Below are 13,396 nucleotides of genomic sequence, written 5' to 3' on the forward strand. Positions count from 1 at the left end.
ATGCATAAATAAATAAAACTAAAATAAATAAATGCAGAACGTTGCACTCACTGCCTAAGATCCACGAGCTGATTTACCTGCCCACAGCATAGACAACAATCAGTGTGAACAACAACGTGAGAATTGAACAACTGTCACATAACAAAGGGAACAGAGACCCCTAATGAACACCAGGCACGTGATAAGTAGGGCCCCCTCTCAACAAGCCGGGACAGGCAGTCAGTTGTGAACAGAAGTGTCCGTCCTCCAACCGGCCGCGGGACCCCTTAGGATGTGCAACCATTCCTCGGTGTGACCACCCCTGCTAATCCCTGACGCTCTTCCTCTTCCTGTGCTGAACCACGAGCAGCGGCGTCATGTCCACCGGTTGAGACAGCCTGAAGCCAGGTCCGTAAATGAATCACTTCGGAGACTTACCCAGCTAAAAGAGCAGTCCGCTCTTGACAGCGGTCTCCTAATCTGGAGAACGGTTCATACAGAGACGCTTGCAGACTCCACAACCAGTCGGTATTTCGGATTCCGTGACGCGCACTTGGATTGGATGAGGTGCGCCAGATCCTCCAATCATAAACCACTTTACACTTAACAGTCCCTCTGACTCCCAGAATACGTTGTGTCGTGAGATCAGTTGTTGAGCGACCCGGAAGTGGTGAAAATATAGACAAATGACATATCTTAAAAGATCAACAACGGATTGCGGACATTAAGCTGAATTCACAGACGGCACGTGTAAGTAGCCGACAAGTGGCGACTTGGTACTATTTGAATTAGCGTGCCCACTCCTCAGTTTAATGCACCTAAACCAGTACTGTCAAATCTTAGGTGTTCGTAATTTCTACAAAGATTGTTTCTGGCGCGTCAAGTGTACAGTAGCGACAACCACATATGATGTGAACTTGTTTAGACCAAGAATATCGCAAAATAACATTTGTGGGTAGCGAATTCTCAAGTGTAGTGTCAGGGCTGGAAATGTTGGCCTGGCTGGAACTTAGACCTGCACTTCAAGAACCCCCGCCCACTAAAAATGTTGTGGCCTTATTAAAGGGCGTATTTTCCATTGAGCTTTTTCCGCATGAACGTGCACAGGGCGCTTATTATTTAACGCGGTTTTACTGGGGGCTATACAAATTTCCAGAGGTCTAATTTAATGCACAGATTTATTTAAATGATCTATAATCATGGATCAGTAATTTTTTTCTTTACAACCTTAAGAACATTGCCCAAGTGTGCAGTTTTGTCTCCCATGATTCATATATGCCTCTGCGCTTTTGCTGAAGCGCCCGCATAAACATTGTGTTAATTATTTTTACCATGAGCTATCGTGAAAGTTTACTGTTATTTTTAAAATTCCCTCCCTTTTCCATCATTCTGAAAAACAAACGAAATTGCATTGATTACTTTGACCTAGTACATGTATTCGGCTGTTCTCCGAGTTGGGGAAGGCATCGATTTCAGAAAGAAAGCCGAATCAGAGCCAAGCCAGGTTGCCTGCCTGGTTTGAGCAAAGAACCAAAGTATGAGCCGAGCCAACAAAATATTCAGCACATAAATCCTACAACAGATGCAATGAGAAAAATTATAAACTCACTTAAAAATAAAAAATGTTTTGAACGAAGTCTTAAGCACATACAATTATATTGCTGTATTAAGCAACATTTATTGTTAGTAATTTATTTTAAAGGATCTTTCAAGGATACAGCAAACACAAGGAGATGAGGGACGGAGCGCTGAAACTTTTCAGACACTCACCCCCAGTCACAGATCTGAGTAGAATCCATCATCATCATTCTTTAGCTCACTTTGCCACCTCAGTTTAGACCCAGCTATATGCAGATCAGTCTTGACCCTGTGCCTCATGGGAACAGTCCAGACCGAACTGCCAAGCCTGGTCTTCCCTGATCCGGAAACAATCATCCTGGGACCGGTTCTTTCAAGGATACACCCGTTCACTGACCGTGATGCATGTGTTACCCAAGACTTGTCAGATTGCCACGTTCTCTGTACAGCTAGCCTCTATTGTATTATATTGTAATTGCGTTTATATAGCGCTTGTTACCACTGATGGGGTGTTGAAGCGCGTTATCAGTGAGAAGAACTCTACTCCGGACCCCGTAAAGGACTAGTGGTCATTTAGTATAGTAAAATATGAAAGTAATTTAAGTGGTGGAAATGTTAGTCAGTTATTTGGATTGAGAAGGATAGTAGAGGGATAGAAAAGGGAAAAGGTTTGCAGGTATAGAGCGCTTCCTATCCCTGATGAGGTGTTGAAGCGCTTTTTCTGCAAGTAGCACACTACTACAAAACCGATAAAGGATTAATGGTGAATTATTTTAGTGAACTATGAAATTAATTTGAGTTGTGGATATGTTAGTTAGTTATCTGGATTGAGAAAGATAGTGGAGAGATAGAAGAGGGAGAAGGTTTGCATTTATTTAGCGCTTGCTACCCCTGATGAGGTGTTGAAGCGCTTTTCAATGAGTAGCACGCTACTCCGTAACCCAAACAGGAATAGTGGTAATTAGTATAGGGAAATATGCAATTATTTGAGTGATGTACATGTTAGTCTGTTATTTGGATTGAAAAGGAATAGTGTGAGGATAAAAGAGGGAAGGGTTTAGAACTTTGTTTTGTGGCGTTTATAGCGGTAGAAAGGGGTTTGGGGTGAGTAAAGGAGAGATGAAGGGGAGTTAGTATAGGGAAATTTGAAATTAAATTGAGTGGTGGACATGTTGTTCTGTTTTTTGGATTGAAAATGAATAGTGAAGGGATAGAAGAGTGAAGGAGGGGTAGAAGAGGGAAAGGTCGAGAATCTTTTTTTTTTGTTCATAACTATAGGAGGGGGTTTGGGATGAGTAAAAAGGAGGTGGAGGGAGAAGAGTCCGAGATAAGGGTTTAGAAAGACTTGTTTGGGATATCTGAATAGTGAAATATGTATTAGATTATGCAAGGAGGGGTAGAGGAGGGAAGAGTCTAGAAATGGTTATAAATATGGGTGGCATAGTAGTGGTATGGGGTTTGGGATGAATGAGAGAGTGGAGGTGAAGGATATATTGATAGAGGTATAGGATGAGAAATAGGGTAGTGCTTTGGAAAGAGAAGTAGAATGAGGTTTGAGAGTCAGGGAGTTGAGGTAGAGGATACATTGAGAGCGGTATAGGGTGAGAAATAGGGTAGTGCATGAGATATGCTGAATTAGAAGAAAAGTAATACATTTATAGATACAGAAGTACATGAAAAGTATATATATGAATAAGTAAGGTAGTATATGTAGATTCAAGATGCATTTAATAAACTCTGGCATTCAAGTGTTGCTGTACTTTAAAATATTAGTTTTTTTAATTAATTAGATAGTGAAGCAATTGTAGATAAATAGTTATGAAAAAATATTTACTTATTTATTCAGTCACTTTTATACATGTTAAAACATACAATAAAGTAACTATCAGTAATATGTACATTTGTTAAGCAGAACTAATGAATATCTATATTTCTAAAGACCATTGTTATAATTATACAAGTTTATACAAAGCAATACACATATATAGGTACATATATCTATAGTCCAAATAAATGCTTATATACAGAGGGATATGTTGTATATTTCTGTTTGCGTATGGTGGTTATGTTGGGAAGAGCCAATTCTTGAGTAAAAAAAGATGGGTTGTCCCCGAGCACAATCAGACAGTTTCTTATATTTCCTTTAGAGAAAAGATGAACCAAATCAAATTAATGCTATTTCAAAGTTCATTGAGTCAGTTCTTTTTATTTTCTTTTTCTTTTCTCTTCATGCATCAAATGTTCTTCATCATAATCTCAATCTTCATAGTCCGTAAAGTTCATACAGAATGTAGCCAATAGAGCAAAAACCAATGCCAACATGTGTTTCGTCATGGGGCACAATCACCCAAATGACTTCTTCAGGGCATAAAGGTAATTCTCTTCGAAAGCACGCAAGCCAATTCCAGAAGTCAAGTGTTTCTCAGATAATAATTTAAACTCTATTCGTTTTCATATTTCAGAATTCTTCTAGCGGAATAGTGTAATCATTAGATCGGGGAGAGTACTCCCTACAGCATCAAGTGGGTTCCAAATTCTTGAGTAGTTTTCTGAAGTTACGGTGGTAGGTTATCCGTGGATCTTATGTTGGGGGGTAAAGAGTTCCATAGTTTGGCTTCTTGAACAGAGAAGGATGTGCCACCCATGGATATATGGACCAGCAGGAGCGCAAACTACCTTTTTGAGGATGACAGTCATGCCCTTTATCATTCATTTCTTAGGTGGCTCTCGCCATTCAAAAGACTGAAACTTTGCCCCTGTGTTGTTTCATGCTTTGATATTAATTGTGCCAAAGTTCTAGTTCTGCTAGGGGCTTCAGTAACTTAAAAAATTTGTCCGTCATCAAAGTGGCAGACCTATTTCTCTACGTCAACTTCACTTTCGAGATCAATGTTTTCATGTCATATGCTGTTGGTAAACTATATAAATGGTCACAAAAATGATCAAAACACTGAATAAAGTGCCTATTATCCTTTCAGAATGAATTGTAATAAAGTAATTAACAACTGTCAAAATGGTACATGGTGGCTGTAGGAAGCTGGCGTTCCATGTAGTACACCAAATCAAGGTGCACCACGCAGAAAGTAAAAAAAAAAAAACACTGACGCAGAGGGCCCAAACCAGCAATCCCAAATTCTCTGTATGCAGCAGTGCGGACAAGCAGCCCAGGCCCACCAGAGAGCAGTGTCAAACACCTACCGTACACACAAGAGTCAACAACTGAGTCAGACACTCAAGGAGACACCTGAGACCAATTCAGAAAAACAACACAGATTTTTATACAATTCCAGACACGAACATCATCGGAATCAAGCAAGTACCTTAGACATTATGGATTTTTACAGTTAAAACAGTAGAAAATCACAGCTGTCAGATTTGAGGCACAAGACTCTAATGCAGTAATGTTATCCCATGGGAGAAACATCAACTGCACAGGTACACTAGAAACAATTCTCAGGGTTACTCTGCTAGACCAAAGGTGCCTAGGGGCCAAGGTCCAAAGAACCACCAGCATGTGAAGCAAGGCGATTTTATATTGGCCGTACACCAGCAAAGGTATTGTGTAGTTCAGATACTGAACTTAATTACTCCAGAGTGCTCTTAAATTGGTTGGGTAAGGGAAATTTTACTTAGCAAAATGAAGCGATTTGCCCTGGATCACACAGTTTGTTTAGGTAGGTGGTTGGGATTTGAGTCCAGATGTCCTGGTTACACATTGTGTAATTCAGTCACAGTTTGGTAAAATATTTCTCTTTTCCTGTTTTCTGTTTAACATCCAAGGACGACTCTTAATTGTGTTTAATAATATCACAAATAGGCAGTGCTGGAACTATAAAAGGTTTACTTTGGAACACATACATTGGGGGATGGGGACAAGGAGTGGCAGTCTGAAAGGTGGTGGAGTGACGAGGAAAGGAATAATATAGAGAGCAGTCTGACAGTTGACTTACATATTTATTTTTGTAAAAGCTCTTCCCCCAAAGGAATTGGCAGTGAGGCCAGTTGTGATCTGTTACAGCTTACGTCATTGACCACAAAGAGACTGTTTTGAAAATATCTGATGGGATAAGGCACCCTACTGAGATATTCGTGTACCCAACAACGTCCATGGTATACTAATATTCAGATAACTGATGGTTATTGCACTTGTTGGAGAAATTTTCATTTTAGTCACAGGTTTGACTACTAAAATAGCATAGGGAGTCAATGTGCCCGCTGCAAAACACAACTTGTAACATTCAAGTCATACATTTTAGTTTATGTAGCCAGCTGACAGCAAAGCACAACATGTGAAATGCAAGAGGCACATTTTTGTTTTAGGTAGACCGATTGGTTGGTCCTTCTGTTATTGAGAGCCTTGTGTTACCTGCTGGACAGATACTAATAACTGTAATATAGCTCTGTAAGTTATGAAACAGCATCAAGGAGTGGATTGCAAACTGCAAAACATAAGTTTAGAAGGTCACGTTTTTTTCTTAATCTTTAATTATTCTAAGGTTGCTTAAAAAGGTTCCCCTGAGTAGTTATAAAGACGTATTAGTAAGTGATATATGCATGGTTCTTAATGTAGTTACTAGTATAGATACACATATCCAACATTACAGTGCATGCATATATCCCTTACACGCAGTGCTTCTAAAACTCAAAAACTAGCTTCCAAATCATAGTTAAGGTCTAAAGTGTTTGTGCTTAAGACATGATTTGCTCCTCGTGTAACTGCTCTTCAAGTAGACACATAGCTTCAGACAAACATGTACGTCTCTGTTTTTGCTCACCAGTTTCTGTAGAAACATGTCAAATAGAAAAGCACTGTTATAAATCTGATTGATGACTATGCTTAGGTCTTTTGCATTTGAGCAGTTTTTGTATTATAAATACTGCATTGGTGAGCAAGAGGGGTACTGCTTGGATGATTGGCGAACCTCTGATTGGGCTCATCAGAATTGTGCTAAGTTGTCTTGCTACTGGTGCACCTAGTATGTCTTTAAAATCAGTGCACATTGTGCATTACACCTAATGGAACCACATTTTCTCACCAGTAGAATGAACAGGCATTTCAATATGTTCTAAAAATTAAGGTTTGCTGAACCCACCTTGCTGACACTAGCCCTCAAGCATATGGAACTGATTTGTTTTTATTTATGGATGTTGATCTGTATATATATTGTATTTGTATAACATAAACCTTACTAAAATCCAGTATCTAAGACATGCCAAGTCTACGAGTGATAAGAGGTATTGCTGGTTTGGGGAAGGTTAAAGCATTGTGATATAGTGTTCTTTAAAGAGGCGTATCTTCAAGGGTTTCCTATCTTGGGGCATCATAGGGGCAGTCCTGATGGTTAGAGGGATGTTGTTCCAGATCCTGGGTGCATAGATGGACAAGTCTGGCTGCCATGTTTTTTCTATTTTAGACTCCTTGATCTGCAGTCTTATTGTGTCTTGGGTGTGGTGAGGAATAGCGATCCTGGCTGCAAAATAAGTGGGGCTGCTGGTTGTGATGGCTTTGTAAATGATGGAGCTGGTTTTGAAGATTGTGCACAATGGCAAGTGGAGAGCTAATGGAGTTTTGTCAGGATTGGGGGTAATGTGATCACATTTCTTTAGGCCCTGGATGAGATGTGCTTTGGGGAATTGGATGCTCCTAATGGGTCCGAGTTTGGGATCTGGGAGGCCATCGAGTAGGCATTACCACTATTACGATGCACGAGTATGAGGGATTGAAGATCAGTTCTGAAGACTCTTACTAAAAAATATGGTTTCACTTTATTTAGGTGGGACAGCTGATACCAACCTGTCTGTGTATTTTTTCCAGTGTCTTCCTGGAGGTGAGGTTGGTGTCCAGGGTTAATCAAAGTGACCTGATCAATGGATTGAGAGTTGGGGTTTAAAGCAGTCAAGGTTCATGACTTTGAGCCCAGTTTGTACTGGTTCTTGTTTGTTGTTCTTGGCAAATAACAAGAATTCTGTCTTGGTTGTGTTGGGCTTCAGTGAGGCGCTAGACATCAAGGCCTGGATGATGTGCAGGCAGTGCTTGAGGCACTGGATGTCTGAAGCAGAGAATACTTTCTTGTGGAGGTATGTCTCTTCAGCAGATCGGTGAATCTTAATGCTGCTATCTGTGAATAGAACACCAAGCTGCTCCATGTAGAGGGTGAAAATGGCAGGGACTGTATGGATGACAGGTGATAGGGATTTTTGGAATCTGAAGTCAACCATGTGAAGAAACTGGTGTTCATTGGAAACATATGAGGAGAACTTGAGCACAACATTGTTGGCTATTCCCATTTGAGACTCCTGAGGACATATCACAGTGGGATTGTCGCTTGTGTCGAAAACAGCTGAGAGGTCCTCCAACATCGGGAGCTGGGTGCCCTTTTCATCTGTGATCAGGAGGACAATGTGTAAGGTAGCAATCTACATGCTGCAGCGTGGTCTGAAGGCCTACTGGTGGTAGTGCAGGAGATGGTTATCTTTAATGTGATTTTGGATTTGAACATAGACTGCTTTTTCATTGAGCTGGCTGATGAATGGTAAGTGAGTGATAAGGCAGTTAGTAGTTGGCAAGGCCACCAGGGTCTAGTGTAGATTTTTATTAACAGTGGGAGGATCTGGCTGTTCTTTTGAGCTTTTGGGAAGATCCCTTGTTTGAAGGAGGCTTTGACAGTGGTAGGTAGGGGCAAGAGAGTGTCCTCAAAGAGAGCTTTGATGAATGATGAGGGTAAGACATCTTCATAAAAAGTGGCTAAGTACGAGTTGAATATGTTAGCGAGATCTGCCAGAGAGAGGGCTCTGAAGGATGGCTGTTACATGATTCTACAAGAAGGGTTGGGCATAAAAGACAAGGAAGGCTTGGTATTGTTGGTGTGCTGTCGGGATCTTCTCTATTTTTTCACTGAATGAGAGATTGATGTCATTGCTCTTTTCTGTGGAGCCGGGAGTAGGTGGGCCCAGCTGAGGGCTGACACAGTTGTCTTGGAGACTGGATCTTCATGCCTCTCAAGTGAACACTGCTGCTAGCCTCTATCGCTCCCTCCTTTGAATGCTCTTTCAATTAATCTGTTAACCTCTTGCGTCATTCTTCTCTACTGTTTCTTCCTGTAACCTCCCTCAGTCTCTTTCTAACCTTCCTAAACACAGAAAAGAAGTTGGGGACTGAAAAGACTCTACACTGGTCCTTTTGAAAGGCAGTCAGTTTATAAAACTTGAGGGAGGTCGCCGTTATTCCCTTTGAGTTACCGGGGTATTCTTATGTGATTGAATGAACATGAGTGCGCTCTCGCGTCTTTCGGTTCCTAATGCTCTTGCGCACACAGTGACACAAGTGCAGGGTTTTCTGCGCTCGTGTCATGTGTGCGTATGATGATTGAAAACCCGCTGCATGTTGTGTGTGTGGCTGGTGGGCACCTCGTGCCTTGTAGCTTCTTGATTGTGGGTCTGGAGATAGAAAAGGCGGCGGTTGGCGGTTATTCAGAAGGTGGGAGGCAACATGTACTGTCAGATGTGTCTTTATGAATTAAAGAAGAAGATAAATTACACACCTTAGTCTGTGTGTATGTTTCAACAATTTAACACTGGTGACGAACGGTAACGTTACCCACACATTGGAGTATCCCGGGTCATTTTCATGACGCATTGGCAGTAACCAATCCAATATCCAGTGTCACTAGGAGCAGGGTGGATTGGATGCAACGTGCATCACGGTGATGCGCACACCTTTAATTGAAGATTAGTGTTTACGCAACACGATTTCTAATTGTGGAAAACCCAGTGGAGAGAGAGAGAGAAGTGCAGACAAAGTATCTAGACTACAGTGACTACTTTTTTTATTTTAGTTTGTTTCAGCTACCTGACTTGCATTATCTAGCAATGTGATCTCTTATAGTGCTATTTCTATCCTTTGTGTGTGTGTTTTGTTGTCAACAGTTGGGTATTGTCTATATAATAGGACACGCCAGGAATTGCACCACCACCATCATTGTTGGCAACACCAGGGGAACCAGCCATGGACTGAGAAACGTGGGAAGCTGTTTTCTTAGCATATGTGGAAGTAATGGAAGGGGATGAATGTGAGCCTGAAAGACGTCTAGCATTACTGGAGCATTGCTTAGGGGATGTTGGTTTATAAGAATTAAAAAACTTGCCCACGCTAATTAATCCTGGGAATTTGGATGTTTATGCATATGCAGCTAAACAATTAGGAATTCGTTATGGCAGGAAAATGAATGTGGTTATGGAGTGTTACACATTTTATTCAAGAAAACAAATGGCTGAAGATAGTATTGAAGACTATGTTTCAGCTTTGAGATAATTAGTGGTTAATTTGAAACTGTCACATATGAGCAAGTTTTAATAGACCACATTTTAATGCGTTCAAATAACAAGAAAATTCAAGAGAGACTGTGGACCACTTCTGATTTATCCTTAAATGCAGCTATCGAAATTGCAATTTCTATTGAACATCCAGAAAAATTTGTGAAGGAAATCAGAGAGAATGGCATGAATAAAGTTCATATTGTACACAAGAGTGGAGAAGAAAAATTCAGGAAAACGGCAGGGCAGAAAGCAGACACGAGGCATATGTGGCAGAAACCCGAGGTACACAAAAATGAATTGAGACCCACTTGGGTAAGGGCTGAAGGGAAAAGAGGGGGAGCAATGTGTTATAGATGTGGCAGCAAATCACATTTGGGTAATTCTAGGTTTTGTACAGCTGTTGGTAAAAATTGCTCAATGTGTGAGAAGAAAGGACATTTTAGCAGTGTTTGTAGACTGTCCTTTAGGAAAGTAAATGTGATTGGACCATTGTGCACAGAAGAAGATGAATGTGATGAGCGAGAACGTTCTCCAAACACCATTCTTAACATTAGCGATGGGAAACATATAACAACATTTCCATCTTGTGAGATTGATTTTGATGGTGTGTCAATCCCAGTTTTGGTTGACTGTTGTGCATGGTACACTATTTTAGCTTATGAGGTGGCAAAGGAGAAATGGCTAAATAGAAGATTACTTTTGCCTGCTATAACACCTGTGGGATACACTGGACATAAAATACATTTAGTGGGATTCTTTTGGAGCAATTTAGAATTTTCTGGCGGACACACACGTAGGTAGGTGTATGTTGCTAGGAACGGACAGTCTTTGTTAGGGTGGCCTCACCAGAAAGAAATGGGCATTAGACTAGACCCCAGAGCAGATCCTCAGCTTACATTGTCAAAAGTAGTTGCGAGGAGGAGGGAGAAGTGAAAATGGATGGAGCTTGTATTTTCATCAAAAAGTTAGAAATGGAATATCTAAGTGTGTTTAGTGACAGGCTCTGGGAATTCAAGGGATTCAAGCACTGTATCAAGCTATGAGATGATGCAGTACCAATGAGGCATAGGGTAAGGAATGTACCGCTTACTTAAATGGACAAGTTGAAAGTGTTACGGAAGGACCTATGCAATTTTGTTTTTTAACTAGTCGTGTCTTCACCTTGGGTTTTTCCGGTCGTGATATCAGTTAAATCTTCAGGTGAATTGAGGCTCTGTGTGGGCTTGCACAGGCTCAATAGTGCAATATGGGTGGATGACCATCCAGTACCCAACCTCCAGGAAATGGTGGCTACTTTAACTTTAGCGGGTGCATGTGTATTTTCAAGCATAGATTTGGCCAGTGCATACCATCAAGTTTGTTTGGATGAGAGTTCAAAAGATCTCACCGCTTTCATTACTCTTGAGGGATTATTCAGATTTTGTAGAATGCCTTTTTGTTTGGCCATTGCTGCTTCAGTCTTTCATAGGTTGATGGAGGAGACCTTAGAAGGAGTGGAGGGGACGGTTGCTTTTCAAGATGACATTTTGTTTTTTGGTAAAAATGAAGACGAACATGATAACAGTTTGAGGAGTGTGTTATCTGGCTGCTTTATCTTCCAAAGGATTAACTTTACAAATAGAAAAATGTAAGTTTGAGAGGAAGGAAGTGGAGCACTTGGGGCATACCATCAGTGGTGCAGGAATCAAACCCAAACGCAGCAACGTACAAAATATCATAAAGGCACCCATTCCCAATTCAAAGGAGAAACTGGTAGCTTTTTTAGGTCCCATGGAGTTTTACTCCAAGTTTATTCCCAATTTCGTTTCCAAAGTACATCCTTTTAGAGGTCTTTTAAGAAAAATGTGAAATTTGTATGGACAGAAGCAATGTCCACTGCAGTTTATTGCCCTCAAGGAAATGGTGATAAGAGCTCCATGTCTTAAACCATTTGTCATTGGGAAGGAATGTGTTATGGTTGACGCGAGTAGTTGTGGCTTAGGATGAGTTTTGATGCAATGTGACTGTGAAAAGGAGTGGATTGTTGTGTATGCTTCCCATGCATTGCATGATGCTGAAAATAACTACTCTGTTATCGAAAGAGAGTTGTTAGCTTCTGCTTGGGGGACAGAGCACTTCAGGAGTTTTCTTTGGGGTTCGAAGTTCATTTTAAGTTCATTTTAAAAACCGATCACAAACCTTTGGTGCATATAATGGCACCTGGTGGAGCACGTACTATGTCGGCAAGATTGGCTAGATTAGCTTCTAGGTTGCAGAATTTCTAGAATAGTATTGAGTATTTCCCAGGGAAATGCAATGTGCATGCGGACTGTATGTCCAGACTTCCACTTCTGTGTGAAGAGCAAGCTAAGATGGAGAAAGATGAGTTCTATCACGTTTAAGGATATGAATTTGGTAGGGGACAGTTGTAGCATCCCAGAAGCCAAGCGGAAAGCAGAAATGGCTAATGATCCAGTGTTGTGTAAAGTTATGCAGTATATTGGAAATGAATGGCCAAAGGAACGGAAGGTATCAAGTGAATTGAGTTACTTTAAGGTGCATGATGAGTTAGCAATTGAAAAATTGCATTGTTGTTAGAGATGACAAGTTTGTACCACCTTTCATTTTAGGAGGTAGAATTGTAGATATTACTCATGAAGGCTATTTAGGTATTTCTTGCACCAAAAGATGTGTCAGGGAGAATTTCTGGTGGCCAGAGGTGGATTTGTTTGTGGAACATCATGTCAGGAAATGTTCCAAGTGTACTGTAAGTGATAAAACTGCAAAACCATACCTTGTGATCCTCGTCCTGTTGAATTACCATGTGGGCCAGCCATGGAGGAAGTTGGGGGAGGACATTATTGGTTCATTTGCAGTTTTATCTGGGCAGGAAGCATTTGGTATAGTAATGGTTGATTATTTCTGTATATGGCAGGAGATTAAGATGGTGAAGGAAGTTACGTCAGAAAGTGTGGTAGAATTTATGGATGAAGTATTTTGTAGGGAAGGGATTCATCAAGAAGTGGTAACTGACAATGATCCTCAGTTCGTAAGGGAGCACATGAGGATGTAACTAGAAAAGTGTGGTATTGTGCATAGGCGTATAACAGTATTCCATCCTGAAGCCTATGGTCAGGTGGAACGCTTCAACTGTGTGATCAAGTAAGCTATACAATTGTCAGTAAAAGGGGGATCGAATTGGAGAAAAGCCTTGCAGTCTGTTATTGTCTTATAGAACTACACCACATTCTGTGACTTCAGTAAGCCCTTTTGGACTACTAAGGGCATGTAGGCCCATTACTAGATTAGTTGCTTGGTGATAAAGAGCCAGAGGCAGCATTGGGATGACGTTGCTGACATTGATTTTAAGGCTAATCACAATAGGGTGGAAAAGTATAAGAACAAAATAAGAAATACTTTAGGTAAAGGGAAAAGGAAGAGTGTGGGAGCTAGACAGAGAGTTGTTGTGAGAAACATGGTACATGTGAAAAAGCGGAGAGTTGGCATCAAGGGGTCTTCCAGGTGGTCAGATCCAATCAAGGTC

At 40.8% G+C, this 13,396-nt stretch overlaps 1 protein-coding gene across 2 annotated transcripts in view; it reads left to right on the forward strand.

The window, feature by feature from the left end:
- Positions 1 to 209: 209 nt before the first annotated feature.
- Positions 210 to 13,396, forward strand: part of ATG5 (autophagy related 5) — a 599,844-nt gene continuing 586,657 nt past the window's right edge. The window contains exon 1 of one of the 2 annotated variants that reach the window (XM_086926702.1): positions 210 to 729. The gene's annotated coding sequence lies outside the window, so the exon portion shown is untranslated. The remainder of the gene's footprint in view (positions 730 to 13,396) is intronic. The other variant, XM_086926703.1, reaches the window with a different exon arrangement.

This window comes from Lissotriton vulgaris, chromosome 6 (assembly GCF_964263255.1).
Source record: "Lissotriton vulgaris chromosome 6, aLisVul1.2, whole genome shotgun sequence".
Lineage (NCBI taxonomy): Eukaryota > Metazoa > Chordata > Amphibia > Caudata > Salamandridae > Lissotriton > Lissotriton vulgaris.